The sequence below is a fragment of the Rhinopithecus bieti genome, unplaced genomic scaffold (assembly GCF_001698545.2).
Source record: "Rhinopithecus bieti isolate Rb0 unplaced genomic scaffold, ASM169854v2 scaffold_13857, whole genome shotgun sequence".
In the NCBI taxonomy this organism is placed as follows: domain Eukaryota; kingdom Metazoa; phylum Chordata; class Mammalia; order Primates; family Cercopithecidae; genus Rhinopithecus; species Rhinopithecus bieti.
Window position 1 is genome coordinate 978,764 of NW_016807741.1, and position 9,183 is coordinate 987,946.

At 49.3% G+C, this 9,183-nt stretch overlaps 1 protein-coding gene and 1 long non-coding RNA gene across 2 annotated transcripts in view; both read left to right on the plus strand.

The window, feature by feature from the left end:
* The window catches only part of XKR6 (XK related 6), a 308,531-nt gene that overhangs the window by 136,447 nt on the left and 162,901 nt on the right, over positions 1-9,183 (plus strand). The window lies entirely within an intron of this gene.
* On the plus strand, positions 1,831-6,280 carry LOC108536692 (uncharacterized). Its single transcript, XR_001887586.1, has 2 exons — positions 1,831-2,071; positions 5,889-6,280. It is a non-coding gene; the product is annotated as an uncharacterized LOC108536692 (long non-coding RNA).

Consider the following 9,183-nt stretch of genomic DNA (forward strand, 5'->3'; position numbering starts at 1 on the left):
AAGGGGGCGGGGGGGCGTGACGAGGGGGCGGGGCCTGCATTGGCCAGGGATGGGCTGTTTGCTTGTGGGAGCCCATGTGGGTGTGGGGGCGGGGCCTACATTGGCCAGGGATGGGCTGTTTGCTTGTGGGAGCACATGTGGGTGTCACACCATCAGTGTCCAGCTGGCTGGGTTGGCCACAGCTCCTGTAGGAGCCTGTGTTCCTGGGAAGTCTCTCTCTGGGGAAGGGCAGGGTGGGCAGGCTGTGTGCAAAGGAGAAACCCACGCTGCCCATGTCCACACAGCTGTGTGGGCACCAGGACCTACCGAGATGTCATTCCAGGCTGCCTGAAGCAGCCAGCTTTCTGCAGAAGAGAGAGGGAGGAGAAAGCATTGTGCAGGCAGGGAGCAGGCAAGGAGAAGAAGGGGTTTTAGTAGATGGCAGGGCAAAAAGGGCGAGGAAAAAATGGGAAATGGCTCAAGAAGTGTCAGGGTCCCAGGCACCTGTGTCAGGACACTAATGGCACTTGGGCAGGACAGTCCTTCATGGAGGGGACTGTTGCTCACTGAGAGATGTTCAGCCTGCCCAGCCCCCACCCACCATATCCCAGGGATGCCCTTAGTCATCAAGATAACCATAGACGCCCCCAGGCTGCCTCTGGAGGAGGTGGTCACCAAGGCCCCCTTATCTCTGACGGTCTGAGATGATGGAGTGGAGCTGGGAGGGGCCCTCCCAGGGTCCATCCCAGGGGGCAAGGACAGCCACTGGGCACTCAGTCTCCAACTCTAGGGCCACAAAGAACAGATGGACTGGGAGAGGCTGTTGAAGGTGTGTTTTTCCCAAATCAACAAACCACTATTGAGTTAGGTGCTGAGGCCAGCCCTGGAGACAGGAGGAAAAGTCAAATGTGACCCTGAACCCCAGAGAGCTCAGAATCCAGCAGGGGAGGTGGACGAGCAACAGCAACCACCCCACGTTCACTCACTACGCAGACCGATGAGGGTATCCGGTCACTGCATTACCCAGTGAGCATGGGTGCAGCTGCAGTCATGGGGAGACCCCCAGGCTCAGTGGTGCAACCCCAGAGCAGTCCTGTGTTCCAGCTGGCGGATGGGGCAAAAAGTGTGGGGAGGCACATCCACCTCTGAAACGCCTGCTCCTGGAAGTGGCAGAGACTCCTCTCCCCATTCTCTGGACCTGCCATGTGGCCACATCCAGCTTCAGGGAGTTTGGGGAGGGGGCCCGGAAAGGAGAGGAAACTGGCTGTGGATACCCACCAACCACCTGTCCCGGCCCCCCTCAGCTGGTAACAGGAAGAGAAGCAGCCCTGTGGGTGGATTTTTCACCTGGGGAATCTTTACCTTTCAAGAAATGTCTGTTATCACTTGGCCCATGTCTACGATAAATAATGTTTCACTGTCAGACATAGTCAATAACCACCAAAGTACTAATTTAGAATCCTAGAACGTTAAGACTCAAAAAGACCTCAGGAATGGTCCAGTTCAACCCTTTTGATGTTCAAAGGGGACTCTGATGCCCAGAGGAGAGGTTCCTGGGTCAAGATCACCCAGGTGGGAGGCTCTGCCCAGGCTGCCACAGTGGCTGCTCCAGGTGTCCAGGAGGCAAGGGAATCCACAGAGGATGCAAGCTCAAGCCAAATGTGCAGGTTTATTTTAGGACCTCAAGCTGCCACCCCAGCCTCTTGCCCTTGCCCCTGCTGGGAGAGTCAGAGTCACCTCCTCCTCCTCAGTCAGAATGACTCAGATGCCCGCGTCAGACATTCTCCCCTCCCCGCCAGCCTGGGTGACGTCTCTCCGAAACTGTCTGCTCCCTAAGCCGCAGCTTACAGGCAAGATGAAGCAGTGTCGCACAGCCCTGTTGCCTCACTCATCCTGCCCTCGGGTCTTGTTTCTGCCTCTTCACAGCAGCACCCCCATGAAGCTTCCACGTGCGCCTCTGCAGCCCCATCTCGCACCACTGCGGTGGGAACGAGCCCTTGTGGGGAGGTGACAGTGGCCCACATATCCCTCAGTGTTGGGGGACAGGAGTGTGGGTTCTGGGGACCACTGTGTGCGGACACCTGTAGCTCAGGTGGGCCTCTCGAGTGTTCTGCCAGCCTGTTGCAGGTGGGGAGTGTGAGGTCTGGTGTTTGAAGACCTGGATGCATGTCCTGGGTAAGCTGCTTAAGCCTCAGCTGCATCATCTAGAAAATGGCCACAATGATTGCAATGCCTCAAAGGACAGTGTATGAGAAAGTGATTTGTAAACTATTTTGTGCTGTCCACGTGCTTTGGAGGAAAAGCTTTCCTCAGGACTGGCCTCGTGAGCTGGTCAAGCAGACCATGGGATTGGGGCTGTCTTGATTGATTGCTAACTTTGAGTCAGCCCGGGCAGGTGTCGTCTCTAATGGATAAATGTGAAAACCAAGGCTCAGAGTGGTTAAGCCACGTCCACAAAAGTGCAGAACCTGCCAGGAGGCAGAACCACAACTAGAATGGAGCAACTCTGTCATTGTACAGTCCAGGACTTGGTGGCTTATGTCCAAAATCAGGAACAGACTAAATGTTTCACCAGGGACAGAAATGTCAGTGTATTCCTGAAGATGCAATAGAAATGGTGGAAGGCAGAAAAATTGAGCAGACAGAAATGGAGGCTAAAAATAATCTGTTTCAAACAGGCAGAGACCAGACCAGTTTGAGAGGAGAGAGGGGGTCAGAAGGCTTTCCAGGACTCGGATGTGCCTGCTTTGGGCAGAGGCGAGGCACAGGGAGGGCTGTCTTAGAGACAAGATGGGCTGCTGATTGCTAAAGAACCCATGGGTGCGACTCCCTGGAAGGAAGACTGAAGCAGCACAAAATACCAAAGTCAGGTGCATTTGGGGGACGCCAAAGAAGGCGAGACTTCAAGATGGCAGGGACTTCAGAGAATACAGAGCCCCCTCTTCCCCAACCCCTTTGCCATTTTATAGCTGGCTAAACTGAAGCTTGAAGCATGACTTACCCAGGAACCCAGGTAATGTGGGCGCACATCCATTGCTCAGCCCTGCTACATTGCCATGTTATGGGGCACCTACGATGTGCTCAGTTGTTAGGGGAAAATGCCACTGCCTATTTGAGGACAGCCGCTGTGTAGTAGGAAGGCAGGAGCCAGCCCTGGGCTCAGTGGAGGATGTTTCAGCTCCCAGGCTGAGTTATCAGGAAAGGCTCCACAGAAGAGATGGGACTTTAGCTGGGCTTGGAGGGAAAGACGGAGTTCAGGTGAAATGCAAGGAAGGAGGAGTCAGTTGTTCACAAGCCAGGAAGGAATACAAACGTTCTCGAGGCTCTTAGTCTCTCAAAGCAGGGATTTCCCAGGATAAAAAAACTTATTAAGTAAAAATGCAAGTAGAGTGAAAGAAAAAACATAAGTAGATGAGACTGCAGTTAGTGTGGCTAATACGACGCTCATCATGGCTACAGAACCTAAATGCCTGGGAAATGGTACATCCAAGCATAAAGTAATGTCCTCAGTGCAGGCAGAGAGCTGGGTCATATGGTGAAGCCACTGGATGGTGGAGCTGGCCAAGGATTTTGAAGATTACATGATAGAAGCCCTGGAGAGTTTTTCTGAAGAATAAGGGAGCTGACAAGACCCAGAAGACAACTGCCTCTCATAGTTCATAGCTACGAAGTGACTGTCTTGTAACTGTGATTAGAAAACAATCAGCTCTATAATCTTGTGTTCTCTCTTTGCCATGGGTGCTGGGGAGCTCAGAGCTAAAGTCTGTACTCAATTGTGTCCATTACCATGAGTCTAGCCTTTTAAAAGAAAGTTATAATCAGTCTCCCTTCCACCACATATCCCATTTAACATGTCTTGTCTTTATTTTTACAATAATGATGTTTTAAATTTTATGCTGTGTCATATCCTTTTAGCAAATAGGCAGGATGTAAGGAAATATTTTTGAAGTAGTTCAAAGACTTTCTCCAGGAGTAACAAAGAGCAAAGTCATGTACAGTATGCTTTCTAGTTCTAACCATTGAGGCCTTTGTCACTTCTTCTGTGTTCCTTTTTGCTTTGTCTTTAACACTATGTGCACTTAGCTCAGGGATCAATTTTGTGCTCAGTGACAATAAGTATCCTTAACCTGAGATACGTAGATTCATGGACCTTGCCATTTCTTACAGTGGCTCACGTTCTTTCACGTTGCAAGTTACTTTTATTATTTGTGTGCCTCCTGTTATGAACGATCACAATTCTTTTTGGAAGTCGAAGAATTATAAATGCCTGGAGGGAAAAGGGAATGAAAGAGTAGAGTATGCAAGTATTTGAAATGTCTAAGGAAACTTGACAGAAGTTGATTTATATTTGACAGATGGCAGAAAATGAAAAGTTTAATGAGGGAAAAGCTGAGAACAAGTCAGTGACAATTCTTGCAGTATACTTTTGACTAAGCACTTTCTTTCTTTCTATAAATTATTCTGCCTCCTTTCTTTTAAGATGTCGGGAGCTTTCTTCCTTCTTGGCACGATAACAGATTATGAACTATGTGATCGGATGATGGCCCACCACCACGAGGGGCAGAAGAGTCAGGATGAAACAGCTAGTTAAACAGTTTTAGTTTGTTATACACAAGGCTCTAATTAACTAAGGCAGAGATGCACAAGAATGGAAAGCTTTAGCCTCTCTTTCCTAGCTGAAAGATTAATGGAGAGGGAGTGTGTCTCAGAAAATAAGTGGGGTTGTGGTTGGAGCACTGGGAAGGGAGGAAATGCATGAAAGATGAAGGAAACCATTTATTGGAAAATAAACAGGAAATGGGGCAGAGCAGAGTGAGACTGGAGGACGCAGGAAAGCAACATGGGGAAGCGATGCATGAAAGAGATAGAACCCAAACGCAGTAGAAAGGGAAGGACTGATGGCTGTTGATATAAAAGAGAACTTCAGAAGGTTACATGAAATAGAGGCGGAACAAGGCACTCAGTAAGCTTTTTGTCAGACCCGATGGGAAGTTCAGAAGATTAAGGGAAATTATTAGCTTGAGGAAAAAGTTCAAAGAGAAAGGGATGCATTCTGGGGCCATCAGTTAAATCCCAGTGTCGAGTAGCCACTATGGGGAGACTTGATGAACAGCAAATGGAGAGTATCTGTGGCCAGGTACAAGTTGCAGGTGGGAAAGTGAATGAGGGGATTCCAAAAACTTTTACTGAGCCAAGCATATCAGGAAATCTCAGAACTCCTCATCTCCATGGATGTTCCTGGCATCGGCCTCTCCCCATATATTAAAATTTAACCCTTACCGGTACCTCCCCTACCCAAGCCTGACTTCCCAGCCATGTTATGCATTTAAGTGCTTGTGCTGGACTAATGCTGGGTGCTGTAATAATAGAGCAATGCCATAACATAATCTCAGTAGCATAATAGGACTTTTTTTTTTTTTTTTTTTTTTTGAGACAGGGTCTTGCTCCGTCACCTGGGGAGCTGGGGAGGAATAATACAGAGGTGAGATGGTGAGATCATAGCTCAGTGCAGCCTCCAAATCCTGGATGCAAGTGATCCTCCCACCTCAGCCTCCCAAGTAGCTAGGACTACAGGCTCACACCACCACACCTGGCTAATTTTGTCTTGTGGGATTTTTTTTTTAACTTTCCTTTTTGTTTTCTTTGCATTATTTTTTAACTTTGATTTATTTTTCTTTATTAGTTCTGTCCCTCTGAAGACCAGCTAATCTTATTTTATATTACTTTATTTATTTATTTGCTTGTTTGTTTAGGTAGAGACAGGGGTCTCACTTATGTTGCCCATGCTGGTTTTGAACTCCTGGTCTCAAGTGATCTTCCCACTTTGGTCTCCCATAGCACTAGGATTATAGCCATGAGCCACTGCACCCAGCCTTAATAGGACTTAAATTCATTTCTTGGCCATATAGGAGCCCAAATGCCAATTTGTGGCTGGCATTCCATGGGACGATTCAAGAACCCAGGCTCCTCCATCCTCCATCTCCAGGGGCTTTGGAGTCCTTCACTTCTAGCCAATGCATGAGGAAAGAGAACAGAGAATTACCTGTGGGAGAATTTCAGTACCAGGTCTGGAAGGGACACCCACTTCCACTCACCTCCCATTGGCTAGAACTCAGGCACATGGCCACACTGCTTGCCAAGGAGGCTGGGAGGTGAGACTGGCTCTGTGCCCAGGGAAAGGAGAACAGTTTTCGTAAGTATGTAGCTGTTTATGTCACAGTATTTAAAAAAAGAGTTTGTTCCATAAAATAGATGAAACTCCAACTAAAAACCAGATCACATTAAAGAGTAATTATGTTTACTATTGTGGGATTCTTTGCTTTTAAAAGATCTAGATAAATTGTTTTAACTAGAAGCTCTCCCTCGCTAGTGCGTTTAATCGGCCAATCAGTCCCCGTTTTGCCTGGGTCTTTGCTGGACCAGGCATATAGAGGAGAGATGGTGTTAATGAAATACCTCCTGACCTCATGGAGCTGGAGGTGTTGGTGTGTGTGCATTTGATTTATAAGATCTTACCAGGGGGATAAGGAGAGTTGGGGCTAAATGAAGGAACATACAAATAAAGGCATCAGCCTAGGAGGAGATCTGATTCCATTTATAAATATTTGGCTTATAGATCACATGTCACAGTTGGCCCCCTGGGTCTTTTGAGAAGCCTGCAGCTCCTCCCCACCCTCTGGCCTTGGCTCCCAGGCCTCCTGGCACATGATAGTTTGTGTTGCTCTCCGTGGTCCACTTCCCCGAGTGCCTGGGCATGGGCTAGCCCAGGGCGAGATGGGCCGATGTGTGCGGCTTCTCCTTTTGTCCTGCCATACTTCCGGATGGGATATTATTTACCGTCTGCTGTCAGGTCTGCTTTCTCTGAGCATCCTGGTTTTCCTGGCCTGTCTGTCCCATGGAATGCGGTACTTTCAGATCATTTTCCCCTGGATGTGTAAGCCAGCCCCTGTCCTGGTTTCACCCTGTTAGAATTCTTGCTTGTTCTTTGGAGGGAGAAGCAGGGCCAGCTGAGGGACACGGGCAGGGAAGCTAAGAGCAGCAGCAGCTGATGCTGGCTGCGTCCTTGCCTGACCCAAGCACACAGACTCATTTTAACAGCCTCCAGTGATGTCCTCTCACCGTCACCGACAGCTGCCCTCCTGCCTCTTCTTCTGCCCAGCCCCCTTCCTTCTTCTCCTTCTATGGGCCAAGTAGGTTTAATGGGCTGGCCTCACCCTGGGCTTCTGCTCCTGGAAGAGGGGAATGGATGTTTAATTCTCTTTCCTTTGTACTTCCACAGCCCCCAGGACATGCCCTTCCACCAGGACAGGGCCGTCTTTCAGGGCGTGTTGAATGGGTGAATGAATGAACAGATATGCATGAGGGAGACTCACCCAGACAGGCCTGTGCTTCTCCCAAATGGGATTGTCAGATGGTGGCTCCCAGTCACAGTGTCTATTCCTATTTTTACTTATTCAGAAATTTTTTTTTTTTTTTTTTTTTTTTTTTTTTTTGAGACAGGGTCTCACTCCATCACCCTGACTGGCATGCAGTGGCATGATCACAACTCACTGCGTCCTCAGCCTCCCCAGGCTCAGGTGATCCTCCCACCTCAGCCTCCATAGTCGCTGGGACTACAGGTGCACACCATCACGCCCGGCTAATTTTTGTATCTTTTTGTGGAGATGGGGTTTTGCCATGTTGCCCAGGCTGGTCTCGAACTTCTGGGGCTCAAGTGATCCTCTCACCTGGGCCTCCCAAAGTGCTGAGATTACAGGTGTGAGCCACCACACCCAGCCAATTCAGAATTGTGAAAACAGCACTCTCCAAGTGGATATCTATCCTGCTTTAGCCCCAGCAAGGAAACTTTGCCATTCATGGTGTTGTGGCCCAGCTGTTTCATCCAGAGCTGGCAGATGAGCCATCTCCAACGTTCGCCCCTAGGTGGACGTTACCTTCAGAATACAGGCTCCAGACCTGGCTCCAAACCCTGCCTTGGAGATCTTGGGCAAGTTGTTTCTCCTCATTTAATCCCATTTCTGTAAAATGGGGATAAGAATATATACCCTTCATCAGGGTTTGTATCGGGATTAAAAGAGGTATTTCCTTTATGGCACACATACTATTATTGGAATTATTTTAATTCTCTCTTCTCATCTACAAGACTTGTTTTCTGCTCCATCCACAGAGCCCAGTGCAGTGCAGGATGTAATAAGTATTTATTGGATGAAATACCAGAGAAACAGCAAACTCAGCACTTGGCGCATAGTAGGCAGGCATTGAATAGCGGTGATTCCTGTCCACTTTGTCTTCCCCTTCTAGATTGCGAGCTCCTTTGTGTGTGGGAAGTGTAACCTCCTCTTTGTCAGGACTTTGTAACCTCTTAGTCCCTTGTATCGAGGAGAAAAACCCAAACACACCAATAATCATGTAGAAACGAGTCCCTGGGCATCCAAGGATCAGGCTGGGGTCTCCCACAACTGTCCCTCTGGGAGTACAGGGAGCACCCCTAGTTCCAGGCAGGTGGCACCATCAAGGCATGGCGGGGCTGCGGGGGAGGCTGGGGCTGTAGGTCCAGCATGGTCTAGGGAAGGTCTGCAGTGCAGGCTGGAGGCGGGGAGGCCTGGAGAGGTGGAGGCATGGAGACAGGGAGGCGGGAGGAGGGGAAAGCCCTGCTGCTGACTGTCTCCTCCCCACACTAGCTGTCTCGCCAAAGTCTGGCTCTTAGTCACTGTCCTGATGTCACTTACCTTTACCTGCTAGCACCCCTAAGCCCAGAACTTAGGGTTATTTCTCATTATCTCCACCTGCCACCCTCCCCAAGCTCTGATCCAACCCTGAGCTTGTGGCTGCTGTGGGGAGTGGCGGTAAAAGTGGTAACACCAGAAGTGCACTTACATCAGAAAGCTTAAAAAAAAAAAATTGAATTGGCCGGGCGCAGTGGCTCACACCTGTAATCCCAGCACTTTGGGAGGCCAAGGCGGGAGGATCACGAGGTCAGGAGATCGAGACCATCCTGGCTAACACGGTGAAACCCCATCTCTACTAAAAACATAAAAAATTTGCTGGGCGTGGTGGCGGCACCTGTAGTCCCAGCTACTCGGGAGGCTGAGGCAGGAGAATGGCGTGAATCCAGGAGGCGGAGCTGGCAGTGAGCCGAGATCGCGCCACTCACTCCAGCCTGGGCGAAAGAGAGACTCCGTCTAAAAAAAAAAAAAAAAAAAA